Below are 26,466 nucleotides of genomic sequence, written 5' to 3' on the forward strand. Positions count from 1 at the left end.
GTTTATATCACAAAACCACCATCACTTCACATGCTTTTTGACTGTTTCAGCAGACACACCAAGGACTGCCTGGGTATGTAAACTGTATTACTTTTTGGCTTTTACATATGAATTAAGGATGAGGCTATGAAGGGTTATGTGTGGTTCTGGTGTTACTGTCTATCCGGTCTGCCCTGCTCTGTAGATAAAAAGAGCACAACAGTCTCCTGTGCTGTCACTCTGGTAGCTTTTATGTGTTCTAAGACACACACAAACACTTATAAGAAATGTAAACAATAAAAAAATCTATTTTATACCACTGCATCTACCTGGAGTATTTTATGGACAAAATTATACCTTGCTATTTAATAAAAAAATTACTTCTCTGGTAGATCTTTATTACCAACATAAAACTTCACTAACAATAAAATCTACAATGCATTCCAGATATTATTTCTAGGATACCACATATAAAGAATCTCATAAAACAGGGTATTGTGTTCTAATGCAGCACAAATTACTGGCTAAGGTTAGTCAACTAATGCTAGTGTTAGGCAGGACATGTTATAAGAAATGTACTCTATATAAAATGACAAAACATCATGCACTGAAGAGCAGCAGTATTTGCCAATGAACATGTGAAATTCAGAATTCTTTAATCAGTGTGCACATAGAACATCTAATTTGAGGATCAAAAAGTACTTTATAAAGGCGGAGAAGCCTTAGTAATTAGTGGGTTGGTGCTTACAGCAGGAGAGTCAGGAGTAGGGCCATACGATAGTTTTAACTAAAGCCTTGAAATCAGGTTGCCAAGCCCTAACCTACCTCCACCTTCAAATATCCTCCCTCCTTTCCACTAACCAACAAATTCTACTCCCTATTAACATTGCCATCAGCCTTCATGGAGGTTCTCAAGGCTCGTCTCCTGGGTTCTTGTGGCTACGTCCCTCATCTTCTGTTGAAGGGATACCGATAGAACATCTCCAGTCCATACCTTCAAAAGGTCTTCGGTGGGGTGTCCTGCTGCTGCTTAAATCACTAGGCTACTTGCACACTGAGATAGTCATTTGCATTTTTGCACATGCTTGCTTTTAAAAAATAGACCTGTATTTTGTTACAAAATTATTTCACTTATAGAACTGGTAAAAAAAAATGTTTAACTCAAAACTTGTTTTTGATGAAAAATGGCCTTTTTTAAAATGAAATTTTTTGTGGAGAATTTTTTTTCAAAAATTTCTGATTTTTCAATAAAAAAATCCCCAGACTTTTTTTCATTTTTTGCTTTGTCTCCCTCTTCTCATTTTTCCACTGGAAAATGTGGAAAGAGAGAGAGCAGGTGAAGAAAACACAACAGTGACAAATTATCATTGCCATTTTTTTGTCCCAAGATCTAAAATATTTTTGTTTTTCAACATTTTTCAAATTTTCATTAAAACATTTTTGACCAGCTCTAATCTAATCTGTGAGGCTCGAAGGCTTTAACAAAATTGTTTAAATATAGCTCTGTAGTCAAGTCTGTCTCCTACTTGCACAGCAATAGTACATCTCTTCAATTAGCTAAAACCTCTAATGGCAGATATGGGACTTTGCATGGTCCTTTCTTTAAAAAAAAAAAACAGATTTGAAAACCATTGTATCAGTTTCCATGGGGACTAGCAACAAAAATATTGGCAATGAAACTACTGAGGGAGTTTACGGGAAGAACTCAATATAATGGGCATGACTTTTTCTTTTCAAGCTATTCCAAAAGCCAAATGTAAAAATACACATTTTATGACTGAAAAAAAGCAACCATTTTTTTTTCTTATTTTAAGTTTGCTCAAGTTATTTGACTAGAAACAGTTCAAGAGTTACTTAGGAACGTGAGAATTTGTGCTGCTGCTCCTTTTCTGAAGAAGTTTCTATAATACGTAATATGACTAATATCCTGCAGCAGGGAAACATGAATCAGATTATTGAGGATTATGTAGTGGAGATCAACGATCTTCACAAACTTGCATCATTTCATTCAGAAAGAACTTCTTGTTCTGTATCAATAAGAAAGTATTGTAAATCTCCAGATGTGTAATATTACAATCCTGGAACATTATGCAAGCTTGCAAACTCTAGTACCTAGTATCAGGAGTGAAAAATTGGTAATATTGTTAGTCTTTTCTGCGCATACAGTAGTAACTATCAGTGACTAAAATCTGCCAGTGTATATAATGATATGGCATACACAGAGCCAACTGTAAAGTACAACGTTTTTCAAAACTGAGATTTGAGAATATTAATTGTATAAAAGTTTAGCAGGAGTGACGAGAGCCAACAAAATTTCTGGCAGCTTAAATTAGTCCTGACCCAGAAATGAGGGAGTTAACTTGAGTCCTAGGAGAGGTTCTGCAATCAGAGTTCTTTTACTTCTGCTATTTTAGTGATTCCTTTACAGATACTAGTTTTGAAGGAGAGCTAGTAAAATTGAATGCAAGTTTTATAATATTTTGAGTCTTTCCTCTTGTTTCGAAGGACATACACACAGAGAGCTGCAAACATGTGATAGATGTTAGTCATGTTGCTTAATGCCCTAGTGGAAGACACTCAGATACTACAGTGATGAGTATGGTATAAGAACCTATAGAGAACAGTATAGATCATGTGTATTGATCATAATAATTTTGTAAAAGTTAAACAGTGCCATTCATCTGAAAATCTGAAAGCCCTGCCTCTGTTCTCACCAAAAAGTGTGCACACAGTTGAATAAGTAACTATTTGAAAATCTGGCCCATAAATCTTACTGTAGAAGTACAGCAGCATTTAGAAGAATTAAACTTGGACATAAAGAGTGCAGATGAAAAAACACTTAAGGCCTTGTTCTCAGAAAAGTTCTCAAAAACAGCAGTTATAATTCCCAGATGATGACAAACGATATAACCATGCACATCGAGAAAGACCCAAATATCTGAATTCAAACTGATGATTATTTTACACATCCCTTGGTAAAATTATCCCTGAATTTCTGCCAAAAGCCAATGAATTATTAAACTAAAGCAAAAATTTCCATGTTAGGCTGTGCAATCTGCCTTGAAGCTTTATGCTGTTCGCTTGTTGGGTTAAAACTAACCCAGTTGTATTTGCATAGGGTGAAATCCCCAGGTCCCCTCCATGTACTTGGAAGGCCCCAACAACAGCAGAACCATTCTGGTCTTGCTGTATAAGGAGGCCAGAAAGCAGGATCGTGCACAGAGACATTACAGTTCCATCTGCCAGGGAATTGAGCTCTGTGGCAATCCACTCTGCTTGAACTCACAAGAAGATTGTGGGAATGTCCTGGGGTGGGGTGGGGTGTGCCCCCCACCGTGGGGGACACACACATACTTCACTGGCCACAAACCCTGCTTAAGGGGTACGTGCCAAGTTATGGCTATTACTACACCTAGGAGCTGTACTGGTAACTATGGAATAACTACATAGGTGCTGATGACCTCAGATTGAAGGAGGGGGAATTCTGTTCCCCTGCCGGTAACACATTTGTTGGTTCTTCGTTCAAAGTTTCTTTACCTTATATGGGGGTTAAGGATCTCTCTCTGAGGAAGGAATGGAGGATGGAGCCTAAATCCTGCCTTCTCTTACATGAGTGTTCAAAGGATGGAAAATGATATAGGAAGCCTCCTCGCCCATGCAAAAATTCTAGTCTTCTAAGTAATTAATCTATGCTTTGCTCAGCAGAAAGATTGAGTGGGGGTGCACTTCATTCTGCTCAGAGAAGCACCAAACATAGGTGCTGGAACTAGGAGTTCTGCGGGTGCTGCTGCACCCTCTGGCTTGAAGTGGTTTCCATCATATACAGAGCTTACAGTTTGGTTGAATGGCTCTCAGCACCCCCACTATAAAAATATTATTCCAGTACCCATGGCACCAAATAGCTCTTCCCAACTCAACCTCCACTTTAAGCCGCCGCCATGACTTCCTCCCATACTCAGAGGGTGCATTGGACAGTGTTTCCTTACTACTCACTGCACCAGCCAGGGAAGGATTTTGCCACATAGGTTTCAGCATGAGCCCAATAACATTTTCCCCTGAAGTCATTGGATTTTTTTTTCATTGATTTCAATGGGAGCAAGATCAAGCTGTATAGACTGCATCTCCATCCAAATGATGACACTTTAGTCAACCAGCAAATGTTATAAAAACATACATAAGATCAGGTTCTCAAAGATGGTGGTGAATTTATAATTACTGTTTTCTGCTTTTCTTCAGTGTTATGGAATTGGACAGTGAGAATGTCGGAAGTTCCTTTTTTATGTAATTGTATCTTGCGCCACCAAGGGCTATTTTCATTAGATAACTCTACATTCTGAACGTTCTCTTTGTGGCCTTTTTCCTTAGGTTAAAAGGGCAAAGATTGTCCAGCAGCTGCCTTTATGCAGGCCTCGGTTTTGAGACTTTGTAAATAAAATTAGGTTTGGCAACCTGATAAATTGACCAGTGAAATAATGTCAATTGACCACCTGCTGTTTGAACACAGTCAAATATTCCAGCAAGAATGCCCTCTTACAGGCAGTGACCTACTTTTTTGATTGAATTTTTTTTAGAACTTAATTTCATTGTTTTTCATTAAAATAACTCAATTAAGTAACATGTATTTGTAATGAGGCACAAGTATCTATCTAAGGCTAAGCCAATTGGAGACTTACTCTTTTTCGTTACTGTTATTTCTGTTAAATTAGTGATTTAAAATATTTGACCACTTTTACATCATTTGACAATAATTGAACAGTCAATTGACCAATTACATTTGGACTAGTCAAATGCCAAACTCTAAATTAAACGCCCTTATATATCTTCATGCTGGCATTTATTCTATCTGGCTAACTGATTATTTCGGTTAAACATTTATATGCTGTATGGGGTGAATTTCAATCTAAGTTATGCTCAGTATCTGTGTGACCGTTGATATGTCCTTTCAGAAACTGTGGTGCATCAGCAACTGCGGTTTTTCTGCCCAAGCATCTTGAATAACATGAGGCTATTTCTATAGAGTATGGCAAGAAAGGAAGCTAATGGCTAAAATTTAAGATGAAACTTGAAAAGATAATTAAGTTAAATTAAAGAATTTATGTTTGATTACTGTGCTATATGATCAGGAAGGTCCTATTGCATTCCTCTGTTAATATAATCTTAGAGATCCAAAAGCTACAGAGTGAAAAACTATCATTCTGCACAGATGTGAATCAGCAGAATTGTGTAGTCTCAACTGGGAAGTGGTTTAAACTTCCTCTTTCAAGTTTTATTGTTTTTAGACATTTGTCTTGTGATTATTCTTCAGACACACAAGCTAAACCACTCCCTGAATAGAATCAAGATGAACCCTTTGATTCCACCAGCAATAAGAAAAAAAAACGAAGAGACCTAAGCAAATAGATGTAGATACCTTTTGGAAGAATTGACTCCAGGGCCAAACTTTGATGACATGCCTCATTGCAACAAAAGAGTTAAACAATATAAAAATCACAGATATCACCATGACTGCAGTTTTTAGATTGTGGTACTCTTAGGATAGCTAAACTGCAGGAAAAGATTTCTCTTATTTATTCCTCTTCTTAAAAAAAATAATCAAAATTAAACACAAAATCATTTTATTTAAAAGATTGAACTATAATAGAGACAGGAAGTTCTCTCTCTTAGCTCAAAGAGAAAGGTATTGTCCCCTGTTCTCAACTCAGTAGTATATACAGACAAAGACACCACAAATGATCAGGGGGAATTCCCCTGGCACAAGCAGTGTAGGTCTGTCATTAGCAGCCCCATGGTGCTCTCCTCGCAAGCCCACCTTAGGGGGTTGATGAGGACATCTGCATAGCACATGCCTCTATGGAGAGTCTATTGGTTGCATCACATCCCACACTTCTTTGGGAGGCCACCAGGCATTTATTTATACAGAGGGTTACATCAGAATCCGGATGCTGCAAAGGTGGCTGAAGAAGTGCCCCGCCACCTTTCCCTGGACCACACCTCCAGATCAAAAATATTTCCATGCTGCATGTGTCTGCATTCCTATTGCACAAAAGCCACAACAGCATCTGCTGAAACTTTGACACTGTCATTGACTGCAGTGGAGGTTGCAAGTGCTCAGCACCTTAGTCAGTTAAAATCTGTTTTATGTAGGTGTCAATAATTATATAAAAATCTATTTTCTTTTACTAAGAAACAGAACAAATCTGGAGGAGGATAATCACAGGGCCTACTGCAGCACTCTGTTTATGAGAACATCCTTCCAAGAAGCTGTCTGTCCTCATTGTGAGGACTATGATGCCACGTCTAATCCTTTTTTCACTTTTCATTTATCATGCAGGAGATCACAGATGTTGATAAAGTTTAAGCAACAGGAAAAGAAATGAGCAGATGCTTAGCCAGTGTCTGCCTCCTGTACTGTACATATTGTGCCTGATCTTGCAATTGAGCCTGCATCATCTCATATCCACGGGGAGTCCTCCATGTGGGGCTTGATCCTGAGAGGTACAGAGCTCCTGCAGCTCCCATTATAGTCAGTGGAAAAGAGAGGTACTCAGCTCCCCTCAGGATCAGGCCCAAGGAAACTAGCAAGATCGGGCTTATTCAAATTACACTTCTCTGTTATATTAAACCTACTAATGAGAAAATTACATGGATTACTTAAACTTCAATTTATTTTAGAATTAAGGGGTAAATCCTGCTTCCTTACATGGACACACAAGCAAAGGAATTGAGATGGTTCAGCCTGCAGCGTTAATTCCCTCATCATGACTTCTATTCCATTGGAGAGGAAGATGGTACAGTCATGGGGGACGGAGGGAGCTGTTGTCAGCATGGTTGCTGATCGGTCCCCGAACTATGCTGCTGGAAAGGTGGGCCTAGGAATCAGTGCAGGCAGGTTTTCTTTCCTCACTGATACCCCAAAACCCAGAGATCTTTTGGCTCTGTTACCCTGTCTACAATACAAACTCCTTGCCCCTGATAGGAGAATGTAGTGTAAGTCTGAGTTCACATCTGCAGAGTCACTAAGACATTTTTCTCTTGTTAGGGCTTTTTTTCTGTGGAAAGGGAGGATTTGAGCCTGATTTAGGGAGTTTCTATAAAATCATATAATCTACTTCCACGTTTTTATGGTGCCATTAAATTAAAAACTATTTAGCTGATCATGAACCTTGATGAAGATTGATTTTAATCTGACATAAAACCATTTAATTTGTCAGTCCTGTAATAGAATTCCACAGATTAGAGTGGAAAAGCTTTCTTACAGTGCCTAGCAGCTTTCAGAAGGCTTTTTAGGTTTACAAATGTTGACTTCAGAGGAGTCATCTGTATAACATTCACACTATATTGAAGAGGCAAGTAGATAATCCATCCCTTTCATACTTTGCAATAATCACATACTGCTAAATAATTTCTTTTGTCATCAGTTTAGTTTTGCAACAACTAAGAGAGACAGCATATGGAGTTCAGAGCAGCTCCTTCTATGTGTGTTTTTGTTTTGGTGTTTTAAATCTTTATTTTTTCCTTTGACTATCCTATTTAAGAGAGATCAACGATTTATGGAATGTGCATCTGAAAGATGTAAGGAGCACAAAATATTTTTGTAGCGAAGCGGATAAACCTAAAATCTGTTTTCCATCAAACATTGTGTTTATTTATATATTTGTTTTATGTCTTTTAGCCCAATGGATCCTTGAGAGAAGTAAAGTTTTGTATAATGTATCAAATCTAGTGGCATTGTGCTCTGTAATAAAATATTTATTCTCAAATCATTAGCAGTATTTCATTTGAGATATGAAAAAAAGTTTATGTACCTGTGCATAAGACACACAGAAATGTCTCCTGTCCTGTCTGTGAGAAGAGAGTATCTTATTTAAAAAATAAATGAACTCAGTGTTATTCAATAGAATTCACCATCCAGATCTGGGCAGATTGAATTTGACAGGTGAGAGACTCCTAACCAAATTCTTAAATATTATTTATTATTTGTATTCTGATACTGCCTAGGAACCCAAGTCATGAACTAGGACCACTTTGTATTATGCACTGTACAAACTGTGCAATGCTAGGTAGTGTATAAAACAGAAAGACAACCCTGCCCCAAGGAGCATACACTCTAAGTAATAAATTGGTTAGAATTATTGTGGCAGAAGTTAGGTGTGGAGGTTTTGCCTTTTGTACACACATTGAAGGAAGGCTATGTTAAGATGTCACTGCAAGATCCATTTGCAGCACCCTATTGGCAGATCTGCAGTATGATTCCTGATTTAATTTACCCAGCACTTTACTGATCATTCAGGCAGATTTTGGATTACAGGAGATCATTTAAGAAGTTTCATTTACCTTTAATACTCTTACAAAAATACATAAATAATTATGAGCTGAAAATAGAGATGTTTCAACAAAAACCCTTTTAAATCTAAACCCCATAGGTGTTTTAACGTAGACTTCAAAGCCCAAATACAGGGCTAATTTTAAAGGCACAATAATTCTGAAAACAATTTAAAAGTCTCAATTTAATTTTTCACACCATTTTAAAATAACACTGTCTTTCACACCTACAACACTTGGATACACAGTAACCTTAACGCACAGTAACCCACAGTGACCTCCATTATCCACATATTTCTCGGTATGCATAGTGAATGAGCAAGGAGGAGAAGAGTAATTGTATATTTTAAGCTATTTTTAGGCATTTTAGGTACACTTTTCAATTATTGCAACGTCACAAGATACATGAAGTGCACAGTCAGAGCAGCATGACCTTACATAACACAGAATCTGTAATATTTTGGCACAACAGGGTAAGATACAATTTGAGCTCTGAATTTTCTTATTTTGGTAAAATTTTAATCTTAACGTTGTTGTTAATTTTGTGTGTGGATGTGAACATCTGTTATACTGACCACATAGAAAGCACTCTTTACTATGTTATGCTAAACCCAGACTTAGGATGGGCAACCTAAGCACACTATATTAAAACTCAGGGGTGCCAATTGTCCAGATTACCTGACATCCTTCCAATGACACGATTGATTCTTCCTCTTGTTGTACTGAAACTGTTTGGAGTGTTCAACACTACCTATTGCTCAGAAGGAAGGAACTGTAGTTCTTCATTTTCCCCTGTAGGTGATGCCATGCCTAGTGGAGCTACTTGACAGCCACTGAGGAGAGTAAAGGAGACCAGGCAACTGAGAGTTGCAAATGGAATGATAAATATACCCTGGAAGAAGTGATGTAGAGAGAGACAGCAAAAGAGCACCGAGGCCAGGCAGCACGGCAGGTGGGGAGAGGGAACATGGACAGGAGAGGGAAGAATGGAGAGAAACATAAGAGAAGTAGGAACATCCTCACAGAGGAAATGACAGAGACAGCACAGAAACAGTGGCCTCTTGGCAATAAGACAGGAAAATTCAGGCATCTGCCAGGTGCAACTGCACAAGGAAGCCTAACTCAAAGGTAAGAAAGCTAACAAAAAAAAAAGTGAGACAAAGAGGAAGAAGAGAAGCAATACTCTGCCCTATTTCTTTTGGCACAGCAACAATCCAAGCTGCATGACACATTATTTTTTCAAATAAATTACTGGAGTAGGAGGATCCACTTGATTTCTACCACTCCCTCTCCTTATCTCCCAGCTACACGTGGAACCCAAAACTGCCAGCAAAGTCAGTTTTTTCCCCCTTTGGGATCACTTCCGTTCTCGCCTCCCTCCTCCATTTCAGTCTGAATCAGCTGGGTCTGCCAATGCTTGCATAGAACTCAATGCATTGATGATGAACTTTTTGGGGGCCCCATGACAGTGTACCCCCTAAGGCTTTATGGGTGGGTACTTATAAGTGTATGTATGTTATAACTGGGGGGATGTGGGTGGAGAGGCTACATATGCCATGTAACATATCTATGTAAAGGTTTTGCTACATATGCCATGTAACATATCTATGTAAAGGTTCAGAGGGTCCTGTGGCACCTTTAAGACTAACAGAAGTATTGGGAGCATAAGCTTTCGTGGGTAAGAACCTCACTTCTTCAGATGCAAGTAATGGAAATCTCCGGAGGCAGGTATAAATCAGTATGGAGATAACGAGGTTAGTTCAATCAGGGAGGGTGAGGTGCTCTGCTAGCAGTTGAGGTGTGAACACCAAGGGAGGAAAAACTGCTTCTGTAGTTGGATAGCCATTCACAGTCATTGTTTAATCCTGATCTGATGGTGTCAAATTTGCAAATGAACTGGAGCTCAGCAGATCAGGATTAAACAAAGACTGTGAATGGCTATCCAACTACAGAAGCAGTTTCTCCTCCCTTGGTGTTCACACCTCAACTGCTAGCAGAGCACCTCACCCTCCCTGATTGAATTAACCTCATTATCTCAATACTGATTTATACCTGCCTCTGGAGATTTCCATTACTTGCATCTGAAGAAGTGAGGTTCTTACCCACGAAAGCTTATGCTCCCAATACTTCTGTTAGTCTCAAAGGTGCCACAGGACCCTCTGTTGCTTTTTACAGATTCAGACTAACACGGCTACCCCTCTGATATGTAAAGGTTATGATCTACTGGTTATGTTCATCCTAGTTGTATGCAGGCATCATTTGTGTGTTCAAAGTTATGAACATTGGCTATATAATTGCTTGATTTCTAAGTAGCCTTAGTTAGAACATTTGGTCACTTCTTGGGAAGGGAATGTGCAAATTAGGTGCTCAATCAGGGAGCACTTAACAGACAAAAGAGCTTAGAAGACTCCAATCCACATAAGTCTACCTGAGGATGTTCAAGGTAGCATGTGGGTAATGGCTGCTACCTGCAAGTCCTGAGTCATGCATGGGCATGTGACTTGTCCATGTGATTCCGAATCTCCATTTTGTGACTGGATTCTACACAGGGTGAGGAGGGGGTCTCCACCCATAAGAGAGAGTCTATTTAAACCCCTGGAAGACCCCTCCATTTTGTCTTCAGCTGGCTAAAGAAGGAGCCTCTCCACCCACATCCCCCCAGGATACTTAAAGGAAACTGAAACAAAGGACAGTAACTACAGGGGGTATGAGTAATTGCTGGACTCAGGCTAAAAGAAGATTAGCCTGTAAAAGGGAGCATTCTGGAACTGGTGAGGATCTTATCTGTATTTAGTTTAATTAGATATAGATTTGCGCATTTTATTTTATTTTGCTTGGTGACTTACTTTGTTCTGTCTGTTACTACTTGAAACCACTTAAATCCTACTTTCTGTATTTAATAAAATCACTTTTTACTTAGTAATTAACTCAGAGTATGTATTAATACCTGGGGGAGCAAACAACTGTGCATATCTCTCTATCAGTGTGATAGAGGGTGAACAATTTATGAGTTTACTCTGCATAAGCTTTGTACAGGGTAAAACGGATTTATTTGGGTTTAGACCCCATTGGGAGTTGGGCATCTGAGTGCTAAAGACAAGCACACTTCTGTGAGTTGTTTTCAGGTAAACCTGCAGCTTTGGGGCAAGTAATTCTGTGATCTGGGTCTGGGTTGTAGCAGACGGGAGTGTCTGGCTCAGCAAGACAGGGTGCTGGAGTCCTGAGCTGGCAGGGAAAACAGGAATAGAAGTAGTCTTGGTACATCGGGTGGCAGCTCCCAAGGGGGTTTCTGTGATTCAACCCGTCACAGTCCCCATTTAGGAAAGGGGTTTAAGTCCCATTGAAGTCAATGAGACTTGAGATAGAATTAAGCATACACTTGAGTGCGTTCTTGAATTGTGGCCTGCAAGACTAAAGACGCTCCATATCCTAAACAAATATGGCTACCAAGTTATGTTATTGGGTCTCCTTCACCCTCCGTTGCTACTTTCCCAAAAACACACTTAACCACTATGTACCATTGATTCTGAAGTGGCCCAGACAACAGAATCTCCATACACACACACACACACACACACACATGCACACAATATACTCTTGTATTCACTTTTCATGGCAGGTTAAATGACCCATAAGCCTAAGAACTTGCTTTAAACATGTTAATAGCATTGCATTATATTGTGATAATTGTATTGTGTTATGTTTGTGAATCTCATAATTAACCTATATCTTTAAACAGGATAGATTAGTCAGACAGATGGCCCAATATCGGTACGCCTGTGGTGCCCAGTAATGCATACAATTACTGTAAATTAACTAATTACATAAATAGCAATCTTCATTCTTAATCGTCTATATTGACGTAGTGCCTTTCCTCCCAAAGTGCTTTAAAACCTATATACCTACTGCAATGTGAGAAATGCTTTCACTCCAGCGTGCAAAGGCAGCAGTCAGCTGTCACACAGAATACTACTCAGTAGCTGGGGAATGGAAAGTGCCACATAAAGCAGACAGGAGCCTGACCCACATAGAGTTAACTTAATGGAACTCTAGCATTTGTCTAACATGGAGGAATGAAATGCTGAAATGACCTTGCCAACCTTTCAACCCATGACTCCAGAAAATATTCATACTTGATTCTTCTGAAATAATATACAAACTTCCCAGCCAACCCAGCTGTTTGTATACATCTCCTTGGCTCTTCTGTGCTGCCCCTTTATGCATGGAAAGTCTCCCTGGCCCATATGTGTTAATCTGCCATTCGTTCAAATCCTTCCTCAGTACACACTTGATCCAAAAGCTTTTCAAAAACAATCCATCCATCAAAGGAGGATGTTATATTTTAAAACAAAAGCCGAAACATGTATGGCCCACTGTTTAATTGTGTGTCTGATCTGTATCACTTGTGCAGAGTGTAGAACAGGTATTGTGTCATTTTCTTTGTACTATAAAAGTCCAAGCACCTTGCCATCACTTATTGTATTTATTTAGATTTAGATAACTAAAAAGACACCTGCTCAAGGTGCCCTAGTACATCTTTAACACCACAAATCTTAGCAGCATTAACATGATCAGTTCACCTACAAAAACTCTTTTCCAGACCTCCATCGCTATATAACAAATAAAAAAATATATAATGACATATTTTCCATTTTTTGTACAAAAATGGAAGGTTTTCCTGCTATGAACTAAGATCCTGAACCTCTAAAGACTAATTTATGAGAGTAACTTCACGCAAAGCAGGTCCTGATTTTACACTTACACATGTAACATTATGCATGTGAATAGTCCTATTGAATTCAATGGTACAACTTACAGGTGGCATTCACTTCCACTCAGAGGGCCAACACAGCCTGTGCACCACTAAAGTCCCTTTTTCACACTACATGCATAAATTGTATATATAAAAATCAAGATGATGGTAGAACAGATTTAATATTTTCAGTGATGTCTCCTTATTCATTTTAATGAACCATTCTAGAAATAACCTCCAGTTTTCCATATTTACAGAAAACCAGCACTCCATAAATATTGAATTGTACTGTTATCTGCTAAGGAACCAGGTTTATATAAACAGAGAAAATCCAAACTTATCACTGAGTGTAGCTGTTGAAAATATTAAAGTAGCTAGCAAATAAGAATGTTGTTTATTAGTTAGCTTACTACTAATGAAAAAAAAGCTGTTATCCCTTTGATTAATCCAGACCATAGTGGACAATGTTGGCATAAACGTCCATGAGTAGTACTAGTGACTATTAGCTCATTTCCTTTTCACTCTACACTTTTATACAATGTATCTGGAGTCTGGCCCAGGTGTCAGAATTTTCACTATATCCACATTAGCAGCCTATATATGATTAGAAATATCTTTTGAAGATGTATTCAAAGGGTGAGGCAATCCAAGAATTTTCTTTATTTCTAGAGGTTGAGATTTTACATATGTCCACATAAGAACTTTCAGTGAATTAAAGGTGTTCAAAGGCATAATCAGACTAATCAGTTACAATAAATTAATTATGTCATTTCTTAATCCTATTCAATGCGTTGTTTTCTCTCTCCCTCTCTGTCTGTCTATATATATATTACACAGTATATAGATAGAGTGATTATTGAATAGCATGAGGTGATAAAGATTTTATCAGCGTGAGTTTGGGAAAGCCACATATTTTCATGACTGGTGAAGCCAAGCGTGAGTTATGCAGGTAGTCCCATGTGAACACCAGTAAAACCTTTGTATCTGGTAAATATTATAGTTTCCAGAAACATATAGTACATTATGTTAATAGTGTTGCATTCTTACCTTAACTAAGATATGTTGGGAGCTGGTATATTCTACTCTAACTATTTGACTATAGTACACACACAGATGCCATCCTACAATTTTATATGCCCAGAAGTCTTGAAAATGTCATTATTTTAAGTGATAAGGGAAGAAGAGAACTATATGCTGACACACAAAAGATATGATTGCCAAAGTATATAAGCACCTACAGATGCTCTTCTGGTTGCTCAATGAAATCAAATTCAATTTAGGTTTATTCGGCTGACTAACAGGAGACGAATAAAGTGGTAACCAGATCACATTAATCTCAGCCTCAGTACACTGGAGACTTGAGTGAGCTGGGACTAGGAATTGCGAATCATATTCTGATGTAACTGTCACTTCAAAGCCCCCATGTTTAATGGTTGGCATTGCAATAATGACAGCAAGGAAAGTCCCTCTAGGCACATTGTTTCTTTTAATTGCAACTTGAAATCTGGCTTTGATACTTTGTGAGCACGCAACACTGTAGTCTCTGATACTATTGCATTTACAGTTTTATTGTATTAGAGATAAAGATTTATAGGATTCTTCCCCTACCCCCCGCCCCCCGTAGTTGGATTTAAGAGAAACAGAGATCTTCCCAAACTTCATACATGTTGTGCTGAAACTATACACTTATAATCTGCTTGAAACTAAGCTCTCACAAATATGGCAAGTTATTTTTCATGTACTGGGTCAGTTTTTAAATATGCTAAGCTGATCTATTAGGGTTGTCAGAAAAAAAAGTAATTTTGTTTTGTTTTAAATGACTATTACTCGTAACAGGTCTTAAAAACATAGAGAGCTTCCTTTTTCCTGCTATAAACTATTTAAAAAAAATCAAAGGTGGCCTAGCTCCAGGTTGTTCTATTTAAGGCACTCTCATCCATCAACCAGTTGTCCACGAGATTAAAGCATCCAGATTCCTCCCTTTTCTTCAGTAATGGAACTTTATATCAGAGAAAATATTAGGGATAAAAACACATTTCCTGCTCTTGGTTTTCAGTTTCACTTGAAGTTGATTCCTTATTGAGTATGACTAGATACAACAGATGAGTTCAGCTACTCAGCTTGGGCTTCGAACCTTCAGCTAGACACTACTAAACCCATTACTGGGTAATGACCTTTCCCAATTTAAACCACTGCAGATTCTACATGCAGTGTTAAGGGGAATTGGTGCTGAAAGAAGTTAGCCAAAAGTCCCCTGAGAGGCTAAGCCTGCAGTCTTTCTGCATGCAGAACTGCGAGAGTCCTGGTACTGAATAACTGCTTGGCCCTGATGGGGGGGAAGCGGTAGAGAGGAATAGGTTACATGGCTCCCTGCTCCTTATATGATCAGCATAAAGACCAGGCAGAATTGCAGCTGCTCCCTTCTCCCTTGACACAATGGTTGCTATAGCTATAGTGTGAGATACTCACTCACAAGATAATTATCACTTACAGTGATACTACAGTCTTTTTTTTCCCCTGGATACAGAACCCTAATGCACTTTGTAAGTGTTATCTAGGTCACACCACACATAAGTAGTATTATCTACTGGTTTTATGGTGAAATGTGTGACTGAATATATTATTGTTTAGGTTAACAAACATATGCCATCACATAAATAAGGTGCACAATGTGCGCAAGTTAACATTGCTGCTAAAATCCTCATGTATTTACTTTAACATGCTTTTTTGTGTACCAGACGAGTTCGTAGTTAAAACAGAATAATTGTTCAGCAGAATAGAATTCGTTGTTTTTTGTATACCAGAGTAGAGTTCAAGCAGACTGAGAAACATATGTTTTAACCTGTTAAGATTTATTGGTATAATTCAAATGTCTTGCCAGCTAAAAATGAAATTACCAGCCAACCTAAGCACCAAAAAAGTGCACTAGAAGTAAAAGGTGCGTCTTTAGTACAGTTCATTAGCAAAGTGAGGAGTTCTTTCGTTTATTATTGGAATTTTTTAAGCAAAGTTTTTTTTCATTGAAAAACAGCCTTTCAATAAACTGTTTTCACAACAAATTATTGAGATTTCTCATGAAAAATAGTAACTTTTAATACTTTTCAACCTTTGTATCAAAAACATCATATTTTTGATGTTTTCAATAAACAGTTCTAAAAAATTCATGATTTTTTAAAAATGTACAGTAGGTTAATTTGAAGTACTTCAAAAGAAAAAAAAACTACAACATTTCTAAATTTTTCATTAAACTAGTTTTCATTTTTCAGCCAGCTCTAGTTTAGTTACTTATGATTATTACCAACTTCAACTATCCATATTGAAGAAAAAAAAAAAAAATCTAGCCTAAATCTAGTTTATCACTGAGATAGAGTTTGCTACATCCACAATGAACCATATCAATTATTTAGCATTAAAGCAGTTTTTAAAATTTGAATTAACTTTATTAATTTGAATGTATACCTATAGTACAATATTTCAGTGACTGAATTTAGAAATAACTATTCATTCATCTCTATTTACTGAGAACATTTATTTGTAGTAAACCCTCAACAAGCTGGTAATACTAATCTCAGTCAATGAAAGAAAAAATGTACATTTATTGTCAAATTACCAGCAACAGATATACAGTCAAATGTAGTAAAATGACTATTTTTATAGTAAATCTAGTTTGATGCACATTTTAAGTAAATGTCAGTGTTAAAATTTCTCTTTTTTGACTGTAAATAGCAGTTGAAGTCAAATGATGCAAATTAGCGGTGACAAACCATTTAACACAAAAAGCATGACATGCAAATGCAGATGTTCAAAGTGAATGCTCACTACAGTACAGGAAAAGTTACTGTACATACGTTCATTTGTTTTAGACAAAAAATTCGAAAACAAAACTGTCATTTCAAAAAACATTTACTGTTTCATAATATCAATTATTGTTTTGCAGAGCAGCACAAGTATCCTCTTTCATAGTTCGAACTGAAGAAACGAGAGAGAGAAAGAGAGAGAGAGAGAGAAGCAGCTGCCCATTCACAAATAACAGCACAGTTTCAAAGGACAATGGAAGAATCATTTTATAATATCATTCATTTTACAGCTTGAAAACTCCAAGCCAAATTCTGTTTGATAGTTTGATGTTTGATGGTCTATATGTCAGCTCATACACCCCGTTCTCAGCAACAGGACCTAATCTCACACACAATATATATATTATTCATACTCCTGGTAGGAATGAGCTGACACTTTTGCATTACCCAGTTGTTCTCATTTGGGGGGCCATTGAGACCAGAATTTGCCTCCTATATTTAAATCTGATAACTGCATTAAGTGATGAATGAATCTAAGTGAAATATTTCTAGCTTTAATATTTCACACTGAGTTTATTAATACCATGGCCTCTCTCAACCCATCCCCCATAACTCCAACAGTACTTCCGGAGGAGGAGCACTCCCCACTACATTGGCTCTGTCTCTGTCCCAGCACTCACACATGTCCTGTCCCCAAGCCAACTACCATTCTCCCCAAACACCAGCACAGTAAATTGGAGTAGAGAGGTGACATTACCACTATCGACAGCATTAGTGAGACCCTTGTTGGAATATTGTGTCCAGTTCTGGTGTCCATGCTTTAAAAATTGGAGGAGGTTCAGAAAAGACCTACACCAAAATGATTTGAGGTCTGAAAAACCTGCCTTGCAATCAGAGACTAAAAAGACTCCATATTTTTAGTTTATCCAAGAGAAGACTAAGAGGTGACTTGAAGACAGTCAATAAGTACCTATGTAGGGAGAAGATTTCTGATAGTAAAGGTCTCTTTAGTTTACCAGACAAAGGCATAATAAGATCCAGTGGCAGAAAGCCAAAGTTAGACAAATTCAGACAAAAACTAAGGATCAAAATTTTAAGTGTATGTAATTAGCTACTGGAACAAATTACCTAGGGATGTGGTAGACTTGCTGTCACTTGAAGTCTTTAAATCAAAATTGGATGTCTTTTCTTTAAAGATATGCTCCAGCTAATCTAAAAGTTATGCAGGGATCATTTGGTGTGAGGAGATGGCCTTTGCCATGCAGACAAAATCAGATGAGCCCATTGGTCCTTTCTGGCCTTAAAATCTCTGCATTTCTGTGACTAGTAAGGGCAGCAAATAATTGGGAGGGGATCGAGTAAGGAAGGCCAGGGGCAAAAGCAGCAAATAATAAATAATATTTGGCATCACTCTTCTATAGCACTTTACATGTTCAAAGTGCTGCACAAGCACTAACTAATTAATCATAACAACTTTGTACTCTTCTGCCTTTCACTGCAGGACCTCAGAGCACTTCACCAAATATGAATTAATACCTAGGCAGTATTTTTAGGAAAGACATGGCATTGGCCCCAGCCAGTGTTAATTTGTTCTTGAACATCACTGCTTGTGAAATCTGGTGGATTTTACCAATGAACATAAAATGTATATATTGTCCTGGCAACAGAACTGAAAATGCATTTCCGCATTCAAATATAAACCATTCCATTGCATTGCTGACAATATGGCTTACCACATCCCTTCATGTTGCACTCCCGCCGTAACCTCACATAACACAGCATGGTTGAAATTTAAGAAGAGATTAACTTTACACGAGAAAATTGGATAACTGGTATTTTAGTCTGAACATCTGGCACATTTTTTGCTAAGTGTTCAAAAGAAGCTAATTTTTGCATAGCAAAATGTTTCACTGACTTCACCTCAGCAGCTGAAACATAAATCTAATTTATTTTCTGTGTATGATTAACCTGAAAGTATTTAAAATGACCGGATGCCTGTGTATTTTTAATATGATGGTTATTAATAATCCTAATATATATATATAATCACTGTAAATTCACATAAAAGTTATAAACTTTGGGCCAAATCCTGCTCACCTTATTGACATGAGCAGTGTTTTTAGTTTCAATAGGAGTGCTTGTATGAGTAATGGAAGCAGGACTTAGCCCATATCCCACATATAACCTAACAGCATAGTGTACTTTAAACTTTAGACAGAAATGGTGCTAAGTCTCCCAAACTTCTGAAATGAAATGAAAAAGCAAAATCCTCAGTGGGATCAATGTCTCATTTTAAAAAATCTGGAGAAGCCAAAAATATTAGACTCAAAGAATTGTTACTGAGCAACAGATGTTCTGCATGGTGACAACAACAATAGAAGCTAAGAAGCTTAATGTCATTGAGTGCTGAAAGTCAGTACAAGTACTGTGTATTACAGGGGTCGGCAACGTTTGGCACGCGGCTCACCAGTGTAAGCATCCTGGCGGGCCGGGCCAGTTTATTTACCTGCTGACACAGCAGATTCGGCTGATCGCGGCCCCCACTGGCTGCGGTTCGCCAACCCGGGCCAATGGGGGCAGCAGGAAGCCACAGCCAGCACATCCCTCGCCTGCGCCGCTTCCCGCCTCTCCCATTGGCCCAGGACGGCGAACCACGGCCAGTGGGGGCCGCGATCGGCCCAACCTGCCACATCAGCAGGTAAATAAACTGGCCCGGCCCGCTAGGGTGCTTACCCTGGCAAGCCGCGTGCCAAACATTGCCGACCCCTGGTGTATTAGGAGAAATCGTGGGTTTAATTAACGTGAAAGTGCAAGTCTGCTAAAGAAAATATTTCACAAACCAGAATCCATTTATTTTTTAAACAGATGAATCTAGTTCTTTTTGTAATACAAATAATCACAGCAATAGCTAGATTTCTTTACAAACCCAGTGATTATAATAAACTAGAGCTTAAAGCTGTGTTTGCCCAATATTGATTAGGTAACTCAAATCCTGGAATAAGTTGATTTACTGGCAAGTATAAAGGGAAACAAACATATATAAAAAAACCTTAAAACCCCACAAGAGACTAGTTTTAAATTATGAAAAGGAATTTAAGTGATCTCAGGAGAATTCACATGCTTATCTGAACTGGCTTTGTACTTAAAATATAAATGAGGTGATCTTACTGCAGCTAGAACAAGATTAAAAACCAAAACCAACATCACAGCCTGATTACTCTGAAATGTTCTCTGTGCAAACCTTTGGAAGTGAGAGGAACAAACACTATTATTTGGGCTTGTGAAGCAGGTAACCTTCTAGAGCTCTTTAATCAAGCTCTATGCAGGCCTCAGAGTTTCATTGTTACTTTACAAGGCCCTGATCACTGTCATCACCTCCCCAACCTACCACCTTTCTCCTAAAGAGAAAGCCAGCAGGTAAGAATAGGAGATTTTATTATTTATTTATTACACACATACACCTTTTTCTTTATAATTAAAATGAGTCCTTGAGAGTGGCATACAACCTCTATTTAAATGCAATCTGAGTTTTGTAGTACTATATTGCTTAAATTCTTAAAGGTTCAGAGAAACAGAGGCCTTTCTGCCCACATAAATTAAATAGTGTGGATCTGAATGTAAAGACTGTCCTATACAAAATTTAAAATATATGGAGCAATTGAAGTTGCTAGATGTTTGTTTTAAACATAGGCCTCATCTTTCATGTTTCAATAGAAATACTAAATGGAGAAGCATAGTTAAACAGTATTACATCAGTGTGTGACCCACTGTCTTTTCAGTTAGGGATTTTTCTATAAATCCAAAGTAGATGCACATTGTCAGGGTCAAAGGTATTAAAAGTGACTTGTTAGATGCAAATCACTGTTTATTATAGTCCAAAGATCAAGCCAACTTGAAATAAAAAATTTGTGCCAGATGAAAAACTGCCAGAGTTCTCTGCTATGCATGCCTTATCTTGGAAATTCTCCCAGATTTCTTTTTTTGATAGGTACTTTCAGTGAAGACTCCCTTACTTATGGGGTGTGAGCAAAAACTATAGATTATAAAAGGGTCAGTGAGGAGCATTAACTAGAGGTTTCTGGGGAAAAAACACATATTGTAAGCTATGACTACAGCCTAAAAAGTTGCATACCTATGAACCACAGAATATGTTGAGAAAAGCACATGGAACTCACTCAATGTGGTAGGTCAGATAACTAGCATTATCAGCAATCTGCAAACAGTACAAAGACCTCACATTCTTCTCCTCCTCCCCAATTCAAGTTGTTTTTCTTGTTAAAATATGCAGTAAAAACCAATAAATAATTTGTCTGATTTAGGAAGAGTTTGATTCTTCAGTTTAAAAGACTTTTTCCAATGCTCTCTCGTACTGTGAAAGCAAAGCAATTTGTATGACCCTATGCCAGCCCGGAAGCTGGGTTTTTGCACAGAGACTTTGCTTCCCATCCCAAGTTAACAAGTGGCTAAGAAAATATATATGATCATTCTTCAGTGGAAGTTTTTATACTTAGAACTGAGATCCTTTTTGATAAATGAAGACAAAATTTTAAAGTACATCTTTCTGCCACTAGGCCTCATTTTTCCTGTGAGGCTGACAGTAGAAGTGGAAAGATCAGCCTATGTCTAGCTCTCTTGTGCATGATTATTGTTTCATCATTACATGCTGAGAAAGCCGGGTGGGACCATTGGTCAGTGTGAGTAAGCAATGATAGTAGGGACAGAAGGATGTCTTTAAAATCGTGTAGCTGGCTGTTATTGGGACAAGGCTACAATGAGCACTCTTTGTGCATGTGTTCCAGATATGATGCAGTTAAGAGTTGCATTCTCTGGGTCTCTTGGCCTCACAGGGAGGCCAAGAAGTGGCCCCAAACAGCATCTGCCAGCTAAAAAGCAGCAAAGAAAACACTGCCTAAGTGGTCAACTGAAAATAAAAGTCATATTATAAATGTTTATATGATGTAAGTTTGAAGCACAGAGTCCAATAATTCTCACCGGCTCTTCTCTCTCACTTCCGTTCTTGGCGGCTAAATAATAAGTTCAGCCAAACAACCTCCTTTAAAATGTACTGACATGAATCCCCGTAGTGTAAATAACATATCTTACCTATAAAGAGTGATTCTGTTCTTTTTAGTATTGAAAACTACATTTCTTTAGACTGTTCATGAAAGGACCATAATACAAATTCTTCTGACAGCTTGCAGTGTAGCCTGCAAACAGAATACTGAGTATGGCTGTCAATAATTGGACATTTGAAACAGACCCAAATCAAAACCCTGGATCTGACATCCTATAACTTAAAGGAAGTTTGGATGTGAACTTCACAGCTCCAGTCTCTCTCTGCTAGAAATTCACAAAGCAATAATAATATAATAAATAGCACTTAACATGTTGGGCCCAGTTCCTCCAACCCTTACTCCTCCTGTACAGACAATTCCTATGCACTACTGAAGTCCCATTTCAGCTCTCCAAACAGGACTTACATCAGACTTAAGTGCCACTCCTCTGCACTGGAATGAATTTCTTCCTTAATGCCTACTCATATAAGATGGACCATTGAAATCAATGAACTACTGGAATGAGTGAGGATTGATCATATATGAGTAAGAATTTGCCAGATCAGATACTCACTAATTAATGTTTCTAAAAATATCAGTCATTTGACCTCTTACGATCCTTCTCGTTGTGATTTCATCACTAGCAATTTGTAAATAAGATGTTACATGAGTCACATTGTCACAGAAGTCATGGAAAGCCAGATTTGTTCCCCGTTTTTCCTTAACACGGCAATGGTAAATTTGCCATGACTTTCTCCTTTTCAAAATCAGAGATCACTTTGCAAATGAGTTATGCAGCTGATGGGGCAGTCCAGTCAGGTTGTATATCTAGTGGGGAAGGGTCTGCAGGAGATAGTACAGGTAAGAAAGGAATCAGGGGCTAGGATGAAGGAGAGATAGACGAGCTGAGCTTCTAGGAGACAGTGAAGTCAATGGAGCTATGACAATTTACACCAGCTGAGGGTCTCCCGTCAGGTCTGTACACTATGGGCACAGGCAATTGTGCATCTGACAGGATTCTTTTCATACGTCTACCATCTCCCCTCCCCCCCCAAAAAAAAAAAAAAAAAAAAAGCTTTTAAAACTTACAGTACAAAACTTTGGGAAAAACTTTCAAACAATGGAGATTGTCTTGTGCATGCAAAAAATGCACTGAGCTAGGCAAAATAGGATATTTGCAAAAGCAAAGGGCTATTTGCATGACAAGTACTCCCTGGTATGTACAGTTACCTGATTTGCTATGGTAGTACCAGATTCGCATAAGTAATCCAGATGCAGAAACATTCATTTTTTTTTTCATGTACTCATTATCCACTACTTTTTAAAAATGTGTTTCCTCACTGGGAAATCCAATCAAACTTCCAGGAATTTATCATGAAAGGGGAACATGGGTATTTTAAAAATATGAAAAATGCCTTAATAACACTCAGGTAGTATCACCTTTAAACCTAGCCAATTCTCCAAAGGTAAAAAACAATTTGCTGACACACTGCCTTTTCTCAAGTTACTACTGCTGGATGCCAAGAAGAAATAACACTGAATTCCAGCTACATTATGGAGACCCAGTTATGATAAAGATTCTGGTTGTTGCCAGTAGTTTGTGAACTTAGTGGAAAAGACTGAACTATGTTAAAGGACTAAGAAGGCAGTAAAATGAATGAAGAGGCTATTGCAATGTATTCAGTGGCATTGCCACTGGTGAATAAGTTAAAAGGAGCTTGATGCTTCCATTGTCAGTGTCACAGCTGGCAGGGATAAGGAGTTTGCTAAATTTGCGGCAAGTAGGATCCAAAATAAGTGACAAGTAGAGAACTGAGGGACTCTTCAAGAAATACAGCCTGACTGAATGTGTAGATTCTCCTTTATACCATACTGTGGGCAAAAGAGGAACAGCTATGATTGTAAGTGAGATCAGCTGGGATTCATTAGTCTGGTTTGGAAGGGGAATGCTATCCAATGTTACCACTTGGTCCTTCATGTCTAGAGGCTTGTGCCATGCCAGATGTGACAGAGATGCTTCATGGAAAGGGGAAGGGAGTACTGATCAGGGGATAGTGAAGAGTGCTAATATTATAGTGTTTTTCAAGAGCTAATTCACTAATATCAGGACTTATAAGACTGATCGGACATGATCCTTCAAAGGTACAGAGGTTGTCAAAGAGCACAATGGGCTGTGTCTACTCTAGCAATTATCAGGAAATCTACAGTTTCACTACCAGCAGTTCAGCTCCAACACTGATAGTGTTAGTGTAGACTGGGCTCAGGCATTAGCTTCTCATCATCATCGAGGGTTCAGGTGGTTTTGTGTCTCCTCTTGCTCTCCCACTGTTGCTATCACCGGTGCAGGAAAACTAATGGTAATAACCTAGTGGAAGATTTTTTGAAAATTGCTAGAGTAGCCATTAAATACACAGTCTCAAGATACTAAACAGGGTCTAGTTTCTTTCAGCTGTTCATAGTAAATGGAAATTACCATCTTCTTTTGCTTCCAAGTAAAGATAAATGTCTTTTTTTTCTTTTTCTCATTAAATAGACCATCCTTATGGAAGGAGGACAACAAAAAAGGAGTATATGTAGCACAACAAGGCTGAATGGAAGAGGTGCTTACACTACATTTTTAAAAAATGTTCATCTCCAAACACTCATGAATGAACCCTTAGTTTTGACACATTCTTGTCTGGGTTTTAAAGATTTATATAATATATCATTTATATACAACTGCTTGTGTTTATTTACTGGCTGCCTTGTGGCTTTCCATAAACATAAATGATTTAAAGTTAAACTAACCAAACACTAAAAACATGTCTAGAATGTGTGGACATTTGGGATAGCCCATGTCAGCAAGCGCAACAAACAGCTGACAGTCAACAAAAACAACTCATATATTTGTGGTTAAATAAGCAGAAGATGAGGTTAGTTGTTCACGTCTTCATGCTATTCTATTTTAAATTAAAGTGGAACCCATTTACAGTAAAATCATTGTTTGAGGGTTGTTTTTTTAAACAGAATAACTTCACTAGAAGTAGACGTTTATTAAAACCTGTATTGCAAAATGAACATTGCAATGCACTGAATCAGGCTGCCACTTCCATTCTCCTGCACTTTACATAAAGTATGTTCTATAAGTAGATTCAGCTTCCAGTACAATACAAAGTGATCAGAGAGGAAATTTTCTGACCAACTCCTGGCTGAGGATACTGTCCCTTACTACCACTGAGCAAAAACACATTCAAGTTAAGTAAGTAAGTATCAGCTGCACAACAAAACGTATCCAGTGTTCATTAATTTTAATGGTAATTTAATTTGTTTTGGATGTCTGATAACCTATGGCAATTCTCACAATTAAGCCAACTTCCAACACTATCATTTCAGCACTGAAATGTTATAGCTCTGCTATACTGTTATGACATTGCTTCTTCAAAAACCCTATTTCTCACCCCAAGTGAGCTTCAGATCCATTGGTCAGTCTGGGTGTCCTGAATTCTGAAGAACTGTCGAACAATTATATAGCATCTTTTTAGCCGTAGATCTCAAAGGGCTTCAAAGAAGTGATAAAGAATAATCAGCTTTATTTTACAGATGAGGAAACAGACACACAGCAAATCAGTGGCAGAGCTGGCAGTCAAGCTCAGATCTTTTCATACTCCCATTTCCATAACTCATTCACTGGACCACGTTCCTACCATCAGTCATTAAACTGGAATTGCTGAAGAAGGGGGAACTGTGGGGTGTCTATGTGAGGAGATAGGGTAGGCGTTCACCAGCAATCTGGCATCATGATCACTTGTGAGAGGGGACACTCTAATGCAGAATAGAGCCAGAACTCAAAGTCTAGTGAAGAGCCAGAATGCCGTCCTAAATTTTTCCACCTCAGTTCCACTGATAGCAATGAAGTGATTCCCAACAAATGCAGGAAAATCTCCCAGAGAGCCAGAGCCTGAGTCAGCATACTGTCTATCACTGACCAAGCGTCCTCTAGCTTTTCTCCTGCCGTTCTGCAAGGCCTTCACTTTAGTCACGTCTCCCTTTGCCAGCAAAATGAAATCTTTCCCATTTTATTTGTAGCACCTCATTCAGGTTAAAGAAAACATGTACTAAGTTATTTGCACACTTCATTTCTGTATCCCAGCATTTTAATCAGGTCATACTCTCCCAGAAATTCTTTATGATTTATTCTTAACCACTGCTGGAGCAACATGAACATGCTATAATGTGGCAATCAAACATATGCTTCTTTAGAAGTACTGGCAGTCATATATATGTATATTTTCATATGATATCTTAGATAAATTGGACAACCCTGCAGTTCTATTCTGGGATATACCATTGTCTTACCAGGCTATCCAAGGCCTAGCAAAAATCACCACTCTCACAAACAAGCTAATTGCAGGCTATTCTGAGCCTAGGGCACATTCTACTACATTTGAAGCAATTTAATAGTGTAGCCTATGTACATAAGGAACAACCTGAAAATCTTCTGGAAGCAAAGATTTCCCTGCCTTTTACCTACAATGTAAAACCATTTTAGAGTTAGACATGTTTTCTTTGCTATCATTTTGCC

At 38.1% G+C, this 26,466-nt stretch overlaps 1 long non-coding RNA gene across 1 annotated transcript; it reads left to right on the forward strand.

Annotated features, from left to right (window-relative positions):
• Positions 1 to 24,854, forward strand: LOC128848869 (uncharacterized). Its single transcript, XR_008447115.1, has 3 exons — positions 1 to 73; positions 9,100 to 9,429; positions 24,439 to 24,854. It is a non-coding gene; the product is annotated as an uncharacterized LOC128848869 (long non-coding RNA).
• Positions 24,855 to 26,466: the final 1,612 nt, after the last annotated feature.

Source organism: Malaclemys terrapin, chromosome 14 (assembly GCF_027887155.1).
Source record: "Malaclemys terrapin pileata isolate rMalTer1 chromosome 14, rMalTer1.hap1, whole genome shotgun sequence".
Classification (NCBI taxonomy): Eukaryota; Metazoa; Chordata; order Testudines; family Emydidae; genus Malaclemys; species Malaclemys terrapin.